Below are 14,351 nucleotides of genomic sequence, written 5' to 3' on the forward strand. Positions count from 1 at the left end.
TTCCTAAGAAGTGACACAGTGAGAAAAAAGCTGTCGTTCGAAAAGGACGCTTAAAACGCACTGAACCATTCAATGGTTCAACACCGCAGAATACAAAAATGGTGAAGTACAGCGAAACGCCTTCACAACATAGAAATCTTACATGTAAGTGACAATTCACCAACAGACACTTGGGTCAATAAACCTGAACACTCCCCGCGACAAGCATATGACGTCACTGCCGCTTTCAAAGCAGTTCGTTGTGAAAACATGGAACATCGCGGTGAGATAAAGAAACCTTGGTTGCGCCACCGTTTCTATCGTATGTTTTGTCTGCATTACCAAATACGGAAGTCGGGAAATTCGACCGGGACAGGCGCCCGGGAATCTCCCGGGTAAATAACTGGAGGGACCGAATCCTTGGTTTTGTGGCTCTCGCTTGCATTGCAAGCGTCGGTGTGAGGTTAGCCCGTAAGTCAACTTTATGTAAATTAGGTAATTACCTGGAGTTTGGTTTTGCGCAAAGTTTCATCCAACAAGCTGATGCGAGCATTCTCAACCCAAATTGTCCCAAACGTTTGATTTTCGCGTTGTTGAAGCGCAAACACGTCTCAGAACAAAATTTCAAACCTTATTCCCGTTTGTACCCTTAAGATTTGTATTAATTTGCGGTATTAACAAAAAATCTAGCCTTTATCGGGTAAATGGAATACAACGTGCTCATGTTAGAGCAATAACAAATCGACGAATGACCTTGAGAAACCCCGTAAGATCGCGTGTTTTTCAGCTGAAGAATAACTGCTCCACTTTAACCTGGCAACGAGCCGTGACGTAGCGTCTGGTTGGTTTGTTATGTTCCGATCACGTGAATGCAGTCAAACATGACGCCGTAAATCTGAAAATTTCTCGAAAACACGGAACCAGTCGCGTTATCGTCACTCTGCCGCTAATATGGCGCCGTTATTTTCACCACAGAAGGTCGTAGGTGCCACTGCGTTGGGAGGGAAGGATGTTCTGTCGCGGCAGGAGACGACGAACGACAACCGGGCGTTGTATGCAACGAAATTCCTACGCGCTTATTTTAATTTCTTCAGATGGTAAATAGACCCACACATGAATCCGCAACTATCCGTGGGTATCCGAGGTTTAGCGCACAACAGGAGTTCGATCGGTGAGTGTGGGAAAGTTCCAAAAAGCGGTTAGGCAAAGCCGCCCAGCCAAGATAAGGCAAATACTCTACAAATGACGCGATGCTGTTTACTACGAGAGACTTCTGCGAATGTGGGAATCTGAAACAGTTAGTTGGCCCACGGGAGAACTGAAGTCCAAAGACGTTACAACAAGCGCCGCAATGTCCTTTTGCTTTGCGCGGACATGGTATCAGTTCCGTTGCGATACAATAGTACCGACGTGGAAATTTACAGGTAGCTTCCTATCGCTTACTGCTTCACAATACCAAACCTCAACACATGGAACATTGGCGTTAAGATAACCCGCGGGAAAAAATTAAAATACATTGACACGTTCATTGGATAAGCAAACAGTACATCATAATACATTCACAGTGGCGCATTGGTTTCGTTAATTCAAACTTGAAATAATAAGACCGAATGCTTGTTATGTATGGTACCACGGAGGTTAGCACCCTTCTGGAGATATTACTCGTAAAACATTCTCAAATCTGTCTGTCATGCGCCACACGAACTTTTTGCTAAATTTTGGATGTCAAAGAATAGGATAGGATATATTGTAAGTGAAACACACCAATTAGGCAACGAAACATCTTGTGATTCAACTCTGCCAATGAAATAAGCTCTTACATAAGCTCACAGCCCACAACCAAATTGCGCAAAACTAACAACGTGTTTTTATTGCAGGCTGATAAAGTTGATATCACCGTTCATGATGGAGCGTTCGACATCTTTCTACATGTCGACATAGCTTCATGACATGTTGTCGCTGCGAGCGCAACCTTTACAACCATTCGGGATCACCCGTAGCGCGTTCTTAACATTTAGAAATCCAGTAACTGCGGGCTGGAACCATTTAGTCGGACGCGCGGTTATAACGGCCGACACCAGCTTTTAGAAAAGCGTAAACCCACGAATAAACATTTCCTGTGCACCGCGGGTTTCTGGCGCCGATTTTTTGGGAGTCGAATTTACAAGCGCCTATTGGACAATGCACAGACCCCACCCAAATTTGTCCGCGATTTTTCTTTAAACTCCGTTTTGATGACTGATGTATAGTGTTGATATTCACTGTTCATCACACAAAAATTGGAAACGTGTGAGCACGACTGGGGTGTTTCGTATGAACAGAACTGCGCAAAATATTGTTAGTAAAATGCAATGCCAAGTAAAGAGTGCAGTTTCATACCGGCAGAATAAATTGTGGTTATTTTAATTAAGGAATCCCCCAGCAAACAGAATAGATGTGTGTTACCTCTTTATGTTCATGCGCTTACCATGTTGAACAGCAAATGAATTTTCGACAGATGTTTGTCAGGGAAATACGCGAAAGGTAATTCTTTCCAGGGACTTGCGCGTGTATTTGCTGCCATAATCGTGAGTAAATCTTCGAGAGTGCGGTCGCTGTCCACGAATAATAACGCACATCCCACTTTTCCCCCAGCAGCAACTTGGGCAATGTTTCATCATCTCCTGCCCGACTACACAAGTAAGGCATATGATGAGCATCCTGATGCTGCTGGAGAAGTGTGAATGATGCAACGTTTCTGAACAGCAATGTGGAATATTGCGCACAAGTAAAACACGCTTAATTGCCAGCTGCGTTCAACGCTCAATATGGCAATAATATTTCGCATTTTTGTAAGTGTTGGTGACGCAGAATTGAGAACCAGAAGAAACCGTGTAATTATTTCCTTCGGGAAACACGAATGGTTAATTAATTTCGAGTCGAACGCAGCACTGGAATCGGAAAAACAAGCCAAAAGTAATTTGAATACATATTGGAGCGCCCTCCATCTTTCTGACCACTCAAGTATATAACGACTGCAATTAAAGTTATTTGCGTCCGGGGTGGCCATACTCGTGTATAATTTCTAGAAGGGGGGGATAAGCATAATTATCAACACGTTAAGTCAACAAAACTTGCTACCAAGTTAACAAGCCTTCTTGGAGAGGTTGGAAAAACAATTCTCTCTTCTCGAAGGCAACGTTGACTGACAGTGTTTAGGATAATAGCAGTTTGAAAGCCACTTGGACTGATAATATATACACTGTAAGTGATGCGGTTTCAAATGTGTGTTTTCGAAACCCCACGCACAAATGCTTTCCGGTTGAAACTATGCGTATGTGTTAAGCATTTGTTTTCACGTGAAACATGCCACACGCATCACATTAATTTTAAAATATTAACATTTCGCACTTCCAAAAGGAATATATTTTAAACCCAAGGTAGATATACCTATCAAAACGCAACGATCCAGTAGTCTTTTAAATTGACGTATATTTCTCCCTCACTAAAAATATCGCCGGTTTACCAGCTGCAATAAAAGGTCGAAATATGTAACTGAGTTTCATTACTGCTTCAGTTACTTTATGCACAAAACCCAATCTACGAGCTTAAGAGCCGATAGGGCGTTGGTCCACTTCACACAGCCACCTTCGATGCAGTAATCCTTGCATTGCGTCAACGATGTTCAATGCGTTTTCTGGTTGTGGTTTGCGCCGCACAGACAAACAGGCATGCGAAGAGCGGTGCCAAATTCCAGAGGTCACACACAAATTTAAGTTCGTCACAGTCGAAAGCGGTTTTAAAAATACCTGCGCGGTGACGTGTTTTCCTAATTGGTCGGAAGATGTGTTGGTTATCACAAAATCAAGCTAAACTTTAATACGACGTTTTTTTAAGGACAAGTTTGAAGTTGCAGCACGTTTACCTGACCGCAAATGTCACCGTTCAAAAACATGTTGAGTATTACGACAGAGCCTGTGTCACTGCGGGGGCAGAAAATTGTCACCCGGCACACAGCGCAATGAACCTGACCTTTGTGCATATGCAGAGATGGGGAATGACCATGGGGCATGGGAAGAAAAGCCGTTCATAGTGGACTCAAGCTAAAAAGCATACGGCACCCACAAGCGGCGATAACCGCGATATTTTCAATGAACGTCCAGCTCCGCATTTTGGGCGTTACAGAGGCGCGATCAAAACAAAGAGGGACGTAGTCTTTGCGTACCTTAATCGCCACTTGGTTGCGAACTAATGGCAGTGTAGTTTTTCACCGCAAAAGCGAACGGTACCAAGCCGTGCTGTCTTGGCAGCGGGTCAACGGAACATATCCAGAGTGCAAAACACAGCCGCACTTCGACCAAACCGCCAATTATCTCTCCACGAATATATTTAACCACGGAGCAACGACTTTTTAGAGACATCCGAACTACGAGACCGACGTGAATGCAGGTTTTATTGCTGATGAGAACCACGCTAACCAGTGGGTGATTCCCAATAAGTTTGCCACCCTAAAAGATAAGGGTTTCTTATGCTGGAGATGTTTACAATGCCCGGAATTCATTGTAATTTTCAACACAAATTTCAACGGAATATATACCGTTGTTATCACCTATGCCTCCAAGCGAAAACGATTTACCACAAAGACATATCAAGGAAACACGTGCAAATCCGCTTGTCTGTAAAATCTGCACAACACGCTCGGATTACAAAACCCGACGAGGCGGCAGTATTTAAAACCCATCTGTCATTGGTCCTGGACTGTTGCTTTACCTAGTGCATGCGCCCAAGGCAATGCGTAAAGTTTTTACAGCAGATCTTTTAATCTTTCCGGTGAGGTAAGATCACGCAAGGCGCACGTCAGTCGGTAAGCGTCGGTTTTTACAACAGGACAAGACGTTTATCTCGGAATGGTTGTCCAGCGCCATCTTCGCATTACTTGTACAATACTCGTTGGTTTTAGGCACACCATCTCAGTTGAATATACTTTTGCAAATAAAGATCTTAACACCCAACAAGCAACGTGAAGTAATTACGCTACAGGGAGAGTCTATAAAGTGGTAACGTGGCTACAAACCCCCTATTTTTGCACTTATTTTCAGCATTCAATGTGTGATCACTTGCCGAAAGGACCAAGACGAAATGACCTGAAAAATAAAGGTTGCTAACTAAGTACATAAAATGTGCGGAAGTTTGAGGAATCTATACGTTACGTACAGCAATAATGCGAACCTTGTCAAGTGTTGGATGTTGATTTAACAATGTTCACTAGAAAAGGTAAGAACCAGCAACTGTATGTATGGGACAGTGCAAAAAACTTTTTGTGAGTCCGCCCAAAGATTATGTCTCCCGCTATTTCCTTCAGATAGTTCCCAACCCACATCATCGTTTTTTCTGACCTTTCGTGTTCACTTAGTTTGTGATGTGGCGCGTTGGGATTGTGGGACGGACAAAGGATGCATCACACAGGTCCAAACACCGGTTCTTCGGCGCAAAAGCCAGTGTCGAAAGTGGAATTACGCCGGTAATCCAATAAAAGCGCGGCCCTAATGCTATTTCCATGCTCCAGAAGGAGCCCCTACCCGCTCTGAATGTGGAGGATGTTATGTGCGTGAATTATCGAGGACTCCTGGTTGGCGAGATGTTATCGTTCGGATCACGAGATAGCGGTTTCATCATCTCTTTGTCGATGGTAGAGCGGAGCTTGTTGTAAGTAAATACCGCCCGGAGATCCGATCAACCCACCTCTCGCCGACCTTGCTTGTGTATTTTTCCTTGCTGAAGCGTGGACAAGATCGTGACGATAAGTTGGAAAAAATCTGGGCAACTTGCTACAGAATTTTATACCGTTTTTCTATGCTTGTTTTTCGGTTTCTTGAATATAACTGTATGCGATTTTAACGGAGCGAAGGGAAAAACAACCGGCAAAAATTACAAAGCTTGCGTCTGCATTACCAAGGCTTGGGGCTAAAAAAGAAAAAATCTCTACAGTTGGGCTCACCGACGGAGAAGGGCGCCTACGCCAAGATAACGAGCTAAGCGTTGGAGGGTTACTTACCACCGCAAGCAGTCAGTTTCCTTCTCGCCAAAATGAGCGAAAAAGTTCAACTTCAAAACATCACATGATGGCGCGACCCTCCGAAGAAAAAGAAACACAATAAACATGGCAAGAGAAAACAGGCTCGGGGGCAATTCGCGTGCAGCGAGGCGCAACGGTTCTTGCACGGTCGATTGATCGTCATATGAACAATAAAGGGCCGGCCGGCGCTTTAACGTTGACACACAAGCAAAGCGCGAGCTCTAACGATACGAAAGGGCGCGCACAAAGAACTACCTCTCTTTGGTGTCTCCTCTCCGGCTAGCTAGACCATCACGATGCGCCGCCTTTCTCTTCAAGGAATTGCGGCAATGGGTTTGGCTGCGAAAATACACCGCGTTTTGCAGAGGGAGGTACATGGGATGTTAAGCGGAGATGAGTCAACTGCTAAATTTAACGCTGTTTAAGCCACTTTTAGGCTTGCAGACGTCAACGAAATACACCCAAACATTTTCTGTTTGAAACGAATATACTGAACTAAAGGTTATCAACAAATAGCAATTTTCGCAAATATTCAAGCCTTAATCAATGAAACAATAACATCATACGTATTAAAACGACCAATGCTTTGTTTAACGCAACAGGAAAGGCAAACTTGAAACCACTTCCGAAAGATGTGGGTCGACTGTTGGGCAGTCTTACAACCTTTCTTGGCACCCATGTTGCGTGGGTTGCCGCTTTCCATCAGACCTGCGGCGTGCGGTTTTGGCTGTTGCTCGTACACAGTACACGCGCAACCAAAACATGAACGTTGCCCGGCGATGCTACCGACATGTGGTCGCCGTTTTGACATTCAACAGTGTGCCAAGCAAGCAGGCGGATATGCGCAAGCGAATATTCTGCTCTGTGAATCAACAAACTAACGCCAAACATGAAACAATCGTGAAAAAAACGAAAATTTCGCGTCCCGTTTTATTGGATAGGTCAGAGAACACCTGAACATGATTTTCTTCAATACATCAGAATGATATCAGAGTTGGGAGATGTCCGTTTTTTGGCTAGTTTAATGAAAGCAGAAGGTTGGAATGAATTTGGTACAATATGTCTTTGAAACCCACAACGAATAGAGTGAAAAAAAAACAAGGAAAATCTCCTGGCAAGATTTAAAAAAATATGTTTTTGTAACTGCAACAAAGAAGGCGATCACTGTGTCTTTTACAAAAATACCATGCAACAAACAGGCCACAGAGGCGCGAATTCCTGAAAGTGTTTTTTTACAACACGTGACGTCGATTAGCCATGGAGCTGTGACTATTTTTTCGGGATGCATTACCCGACCGTTTGCGAAAACCGTTAAAGCGTCAAAATAAACAGTTGGCTTTAGAAACCACTGCAGAATTAGGTTTCGCGGCAGCTCAACCCGACCGATTGACGTCAGCAGTAGGAACAACAAAACAGCAGGAATCGGAGCTTTAGGTCGTTAACTTCACGGCCAGAGGTCCTGCGCGCATTGCGGAGGCGGGTTTTCTATTTAAAGAAGTTTAACAACGCTAACTGTAAACCAATCTACTGCATGGAATGCAAGAAAAACAAGTATTTATCTATCTTGTTTGAACTTAGTTTGGCGTCATGACTATGTTGACTGGTTTATTGGAGGACGCCTTATTCTCTTCAAAAAGGGGGTCAGAATTCACCGAACAAAAGCAACCATTATTAACAATTGTTCGGTGGTGGAATGTCAACACGTTTTTAGGCAAAGAGAGACAAACTCATCGACAGATGACGCCGTTCGATAATAAACAAACGCTTCGCGACTACAGATTGTTATGTAAACAGGCAAAGACAAGCCATTGTAAACAAACAAAAATTTGTCATCAGTGCGGTAGGTTAAACAAAAACAAACCGATATGACATAAAACCGACTGATCTGGTTGTAGAATATTCGGGATACAAGGCATCATTTTGCCCAAGCCTCACAGCTGGTGATCCGTTAAAAAAATATCGCTGCCAAGTGCACGGGGTCGTATGCGGAAGCCGTAACCGACATTTGACAGCGTTCGATGACTGTACGTGCGTAAAAGCGAAAACGGTCAACAAGCAATCGAGCACCTGCATAAGTGAAGTTGTGACGTATTGGGAAATGGATCGAGCCAATAGCAAGGGAATTAAAGCGCAATCGCGGGTGGGCTTTAAAGGGCTCGTGGAAAATGGCAGCGGTCGACATGGTGCGTAATCGTGATGCATTCGTGGTTGCAGCTGATTTGGAAGCGAGTCTCAGTAAGGTTAACCATACAGGAGAAACGGATGTTTGCAATCGACGGAGGGGGGCGATTCTCCTCCAGAAACACACCCGTCGGATTCAAGTACGTATTGCATGCGCAAATAGTCGTCAAATAGTCGAGCTAATAATAGTAATGCTGTGGTAGCGCAAAAAGCACATCAGCAATTAATCATTTGCCACATTAAGCACATTTACAGAACCATGGCCCGGCCATGACAAGGCTTGGCCAATTCGAAGAATTCGTGTTCAATAAATTCGAACCCCAACAGCCCAGATGCGGTTTAAACGTCACGAACCCTTGAAAAGTCGTGAAAAGCTTGGGGTTTCTTTGCTCAAGGTGGTGCAAAATATAGATATCGGCCTCGGGAATGAAAAATACCGTATTTTTATCACGTTCCAATTTTCTCACATTTAATAAACACAATACTGAAAGGGAGGAAGGCCGTACATCCAGTCGTTGAACAGATTTTGCAGACCCGACCATTATTAACAGCCTGAAAGAAGATTCATGCGCAACAACCAGTGCACATTCATTATGCAACGAGACTATATTGTGTGCAATAAATTACACTTAACACAGAAACGTGCGACTCGGTGGATGGAGAAGTGATTCGAGTGTGACGGTGCTATGATTGGAAAGAGCACGACCGGATCGCGGTGTTTTAAATCCATCAAGGGGGCATGTTCCGCACGTTTGTTGATTCTTTTTCTTCTGTGTGGGTAAATAGCGCGGGGTGATGAGGAACATGTCAAGAAGAAGGTGCGCAAGCGGAAGGCAGTGCATTAATTTAATTTCCATTTGCAAGAGATGGACGCGCGTGCGCTTCGCAAATTGCAGTGTGACCGAGAACTGTTCACGGATAATCCACTTTGCGGCGTAAAAGGAACCCCAAAACTCACAATCTAGCACCTGTTGAACATAACTACCGTCCCTATAATGCTTTTCTTTCCAGTTCGGCGTTGACATCTACAATTTACAAAAGTTAATTTCGTTTCACCCAATTTACCCCGAAAATGCCAACATGCGCACGAGCACAAAATTGACAATAATACGTTTTCCCCGCAAAGATTCTCTGAAATGAAAAGTTTTGATGGTCAGAGTTTCGAATGGTCTTTAAAAGGAAACTTTGCATTCATGTTTCAATTCACAAGCGAAGTGAAGCTTGAAGAGTCAAAACAAATGTTGCACAACAACGTACCCAGCGGTTAATAGTTTTTTCGTAAATGTCACACTTGGCTTTACCTGGAAGTTCTGCCACCTCCAGCCGCGCAGTGGCCACAAAACCCAAAACTATTTCTCGCTCGCTCTCCGCGACGGAATAACAATATCACGTGACGCCGTCACGTGGTTCAGTACAGCAGGGAAGAGAAATATTTAAGTTGAAATCTGCATACTTTTTTCAGTGCGTTTTTCATCAGAGAAAAAGGTCGATGTACTGCAATACTGTACAAATTCAACACTGTACGGGTTTTTGTGCATCTAAAACATTTCAAATCGCCCCAAATTTTAAGATACCTTGATAAGAGCAATCTGATGCAATTGGGGTCGTAGATGGTTGTTAGTTTTCAAGGAATCGCGACCTGGAAAAAACAAGAAAGGGATTACCTTCTCGTGAAATGTCGGATCGACAACAATCTAATGCGCCGCATTCTTATTGGCTGACCGATTCACGTGACATATGGACTTGTGATCTTGGGTTATATCAACACATCGCCTTTTTCGAAGCAAGAACGCCTTCTCTAGCTCGCGGCGCTTGGCAAGGCGATGGAAACTTTGTAAACAGAGAATTATCTGCACGGCCTACAAATGTGGGTTTGCTTGCCATGTAGCGCATACTATATATTCGTGTTGGTAAACAGTGGACATTTATTACACACAGAACAAATGCTTGCCAATGTATTCTTAGCTCACGAAATCAACCTAACCAGCATGATTTCTTTTGCGTGACACAAGCGAAAACTTCAATCTCAGTTTCAAAAAACTTTAATAAAGCGAAACACGTCTCAAGAACTATAGGTTAATAAAATTTTGTAATTGGCGGCTTCTTAGATTTCTATGCAAAGACAAACGCATTCCTGTAACTGGCAATACAATTCTAGTTGATTGATGAGGCAGCAATTAAGTGGGGTGCGTTGATCCTATTGCCCAACGAAGCAATGACTATTTAACAGGCAAGCTTGCTGACCACAGCAACATCGTTGGTTTATTAAATCAAGCAATTTCCAAAACGCTGTGCTATGTGCAATTGAGCAAATGCCACACGAAGAGTTGTTGTTTTCTAGTTGTCGACCGCTAGTTTTTGTCAGCCTAATCCCAACTGACAAGGAAAGTCGGACGAAGCTTTTGATTTCGTTGCCAAGACCTCTGCTGGTGGCCGATGCAAATTGCCTCCAAGTCAACACTCAAGTAGGCAGTCCGCCGGATTTTCGTGTGTAATCATATTGGATCGCCCGTGGCAATTTGAGGTGATAGTAAAGCATAAACAGACTTCCTAGTAATATTATGGGAAGTGTTTGTTTGTGTTTTTGTGAATTTACGACTAAACTGTGCGCAAATTTTAAATTGACCAGCTGAAAACGCACGATGCTTGGTTTATTTGCTCACTTGTGTAAAACGCTTAGGTTAATTCATAATCCACAATCTCAGCACGGAAGCTACAACCAAAAGCATACAAAAGCCTCGTATATGTATAATGATATCCCCGGATATTATGATATTCACGAGGCACGGAGACCTACAGCTGAGTAGAGCCGGAAGCCTTTTATAACAGTTGGGCCTTTTTGGATGGTGACAAATTACCGGAACCGGTATCAGGGTAAAGCGGACATGATCGCTGGACATGGAGTGCGGATATCATCACGACAAAAAATGCATGAAATATGGCACAATAAGAGCAATCAAGTTTACAACTGTCCATTTCCGTGGATATCAATCTTAGTATATCGGCCTTTGATCCATCATAATTAACCCCTTTTCGCTTCACAGCAACATGTAAAATGTGGGGTGGGTATTTGATACGAGTAACAAACCGAAGGGAAAATTCTTCCTACTTTAAAAAATTGTTCCAAGAGTGGTAAGACCTCACGTATCGACGGCTGTAAGTCTTGAAAATGAAAATGACAGTAAGGGGGTGAGCAGTTTATTAAACTAGATCATGCGGAAGTAGGGGGTGCTTTAAGTTCGGTCATTCGTGACAAGGCAGCAAGTCACCACAGATGAAATTACAAGTAGGTGACTCGGTCGCAAAAAAGTCTTGGTCAATTGCCAAACTCTCTTAGGCATTGGCAATTCGCCAAAGCGGGTTATTCAACGTTCAAGCATGCGCGCTGAATGTCAAACGGTCAAGCGACCTTTTCGCGAGCTCGGCGTGCCTGAGGATCGGGACCTGGTTCCAATTAAAGCGGACACGATTTTTGCTGTCCGGTCCGGTGGAAGTAGGATGCAAAAATAGCAGCTTTTCACGTGCGATTGGTCGGGAGGTTGTAGCGACAACAAAACCGTAGACCATCATCCGGGTGTGTCGACAAACATTGCGGGCAGCGGGTCTTGGGTTCGACAGCAAGAGGTTGAATTCGTGTTATGCGCGGCTTTTGACACAGCTAATCGTCCGGCTGCGGTCTTTTGGCATCAGCGAGACGCGAAGGGCAGATCGTGACTTGGATGACGTAGGTGCGTTTTCTTTTGCAACTTTTAGGTAACCATAGGAAACACCAATAAGTTTAATCAAACACTGGAAAGGGTATAATACATATAAGTTCGAACACAGTCACAATCTTGCAACAGAAATCTATCCCTGAAAGACCACACACCAATCTAATAAGTTAGAATACACTGTGTCTGAACAAAGGGTGGCTATAAGCGTTCAGAGAAAACGGCGTCTAGAAAAGCAACGTATCCAACTGTTGAGTTATTAACAAAACTTACATTATGTTTGGGCCTGATTTGATCAAGTAACTTTGTATCCACATTACTTCACCACCCTGGCGCTAGCTTGGGGAAAACGGGTTTTTTACAATAATGACCTTTCAGTAATAACGGGAGTCAGGTGCTGGAAGATTCCGCAGATCGTCAATCAACGCCACCCCATGATTTGTGTTCGTGCCGCGGGGTAATCCGTTCTGCCCATACGGGCGCTTCGAAGCGCGACCATGCGCACAATACAATCTTTGGGGCAGGTTAGTATTGCCAAGCCACAAACCGTCATTCGCCGCGGCCAGAGTAAACACGGGGGCCCGAAGGATCCTTTGTCTGGCAGCCTTTTCCAGCTGGTGTTTTTCACGCTGTGCGGACCGTCGCTTAATTTCTGTCGACTCCGTGGGCGGACAAAGACAGTGATTGGTTAGAGCAGTTACATTAACTTAACTTTAAAACTTCGCTGCTGTGTACCAGCGAGATGCCCGCATGGCCCTCTTCGGGGCAATTCGTCAAACGCCATAACTGTTCCTAGATTTAGGGGTGTGTACTGTCATGATAGAACAACTTGCCCTAGTTCGGGAATTTATATCGTGACAGTAAAAGCTGCAGCAACATCGGAAATGTCCCAACCGTGCAGTGCAGGGAGCGCCAATTTGTTCTCTTCTCAGACCGCTTGTTTTGCATTAAGCTGAACATCATCCTCACACATAATGTTACCAAATTTCGATTTTTTTTTTATTTGGGGCGTTATTGTATTGGGCTATTTATTGGTTGGTCATAAATTAGCAATTTATCCGAAAATATGTGAAAAGTATAAAGCGAAAAAACAAACAATCCATCTTGATGTATACTGCTGAAAAAAGAGAGCTTTAAATGGTTTTGTTTTTGGGCCTCATCAGCTTGTAGATACCCAGCCAAGTTAACCTGCACATCTTGACATTTCAGTTCAGCCCAAATGCAAATGGCGTCTGGGCCGGGCGTTTAAACAGGTGATCGGCCAAGCATAAAACGGTTCAAGACGACTCGAGGCCGAGGCTGTTTTTCTTCGAGCGGCAATCGTTCTTCGGTGCAGAGGTGTGCACATATCTAGGTCACACACTCAATGAAGGGCTTCTATTCATCTCATCTTACAAGGGTTTTTCGTGACGTGACTCAATAACAAACGCCAGTCGAGGGCAGGGTTGCAGATGTAAACAGAGAGTTGCTTTTGCGAAGAAAAAATAGGCGCGCGCGTGAAACGATTGTTTATCGCCGAAACGTAACTTTAACCTCAGTATTTTGCAAAGGCGAGCACGACGCGTCGCAACACGTTTGGGGGAATGGCCAAGAATAAGAAAACAATAACCTTTAGAAATCCCGTTATTCGACCAGCTTTGGGTTTGGTTCGCTGGTGCTCAGCATCGAATTTGGTGCCAATCCAGATGATGTGTTTCGCTAGGTTTAAAAAACTAACACATATATTTACACCACCACGGGAACAACAAAAGCTCAAACACAACAGTGTAAAGGTCAGCGCCGCATATACGCAGCCAACTCAAACCTGTCCATCCCGCAAAAGCGGATTATTATCCGCGGATTAAAACTACACTGAATCTCACGATGCAGAACTGCGGAAATATCCGCCAACATGAGCAGATTGTTGTGATGGCCAGAGTGGGCGCTTTGGCGTCGGGTTTCTGGACGTTTATGCAGCGATCTGATTGCACGATAGTGTGGGCGTGTGCAGCGTGGAGCTGTGCGCTGCAATAGAATTGCCGATATTCGGGTTTGGGAGGGGATGGACGGGATGACTCACAAATATGGACTGAGCGGTTTTCCTTGCAACAGTAGGCGATGGATGGTTGGGGAATCGGGCTCGCAGGGTAAAACTTTATTCCTCGTAAACCACATGGAAAAGAGCAACGTTTTAAACAGGGTTAAGAAAGCGGGATTTGTAAACGTAAAATAGACGATTTCTCTTAAAGACGAGGAGCAGCGGCGTTAAAAGGTCTCTTGTTTACTACTTGACTTGGCAGGAAAGTTACGTGAAAGAGGATCGGTTTTGAGCAACACTTTCGTCCCTTCACAACAAAGTGCGTTCTGTCGCAAATAACTCGATACGCGTGGGAGGCTTTGGGAAACTCCACATGCGCTCAGATACAACTAACAAAACGACTTCGCTA

The sequence above is a fragment of the Ascidia mentula genome, chromosome 5 (assembly GCF_947561715.1).
Source record: "Ascidia mentula chromosome 5, kaAscMent1.1, whole genome shotgun sequence".
Classification (NCBI taxonomy): Eukaryota; Metazoa; Chordata; class Ascidiacea; order Phlebobranchia; family Ascidiidae; genus Ascidia; species Ascidia mentula.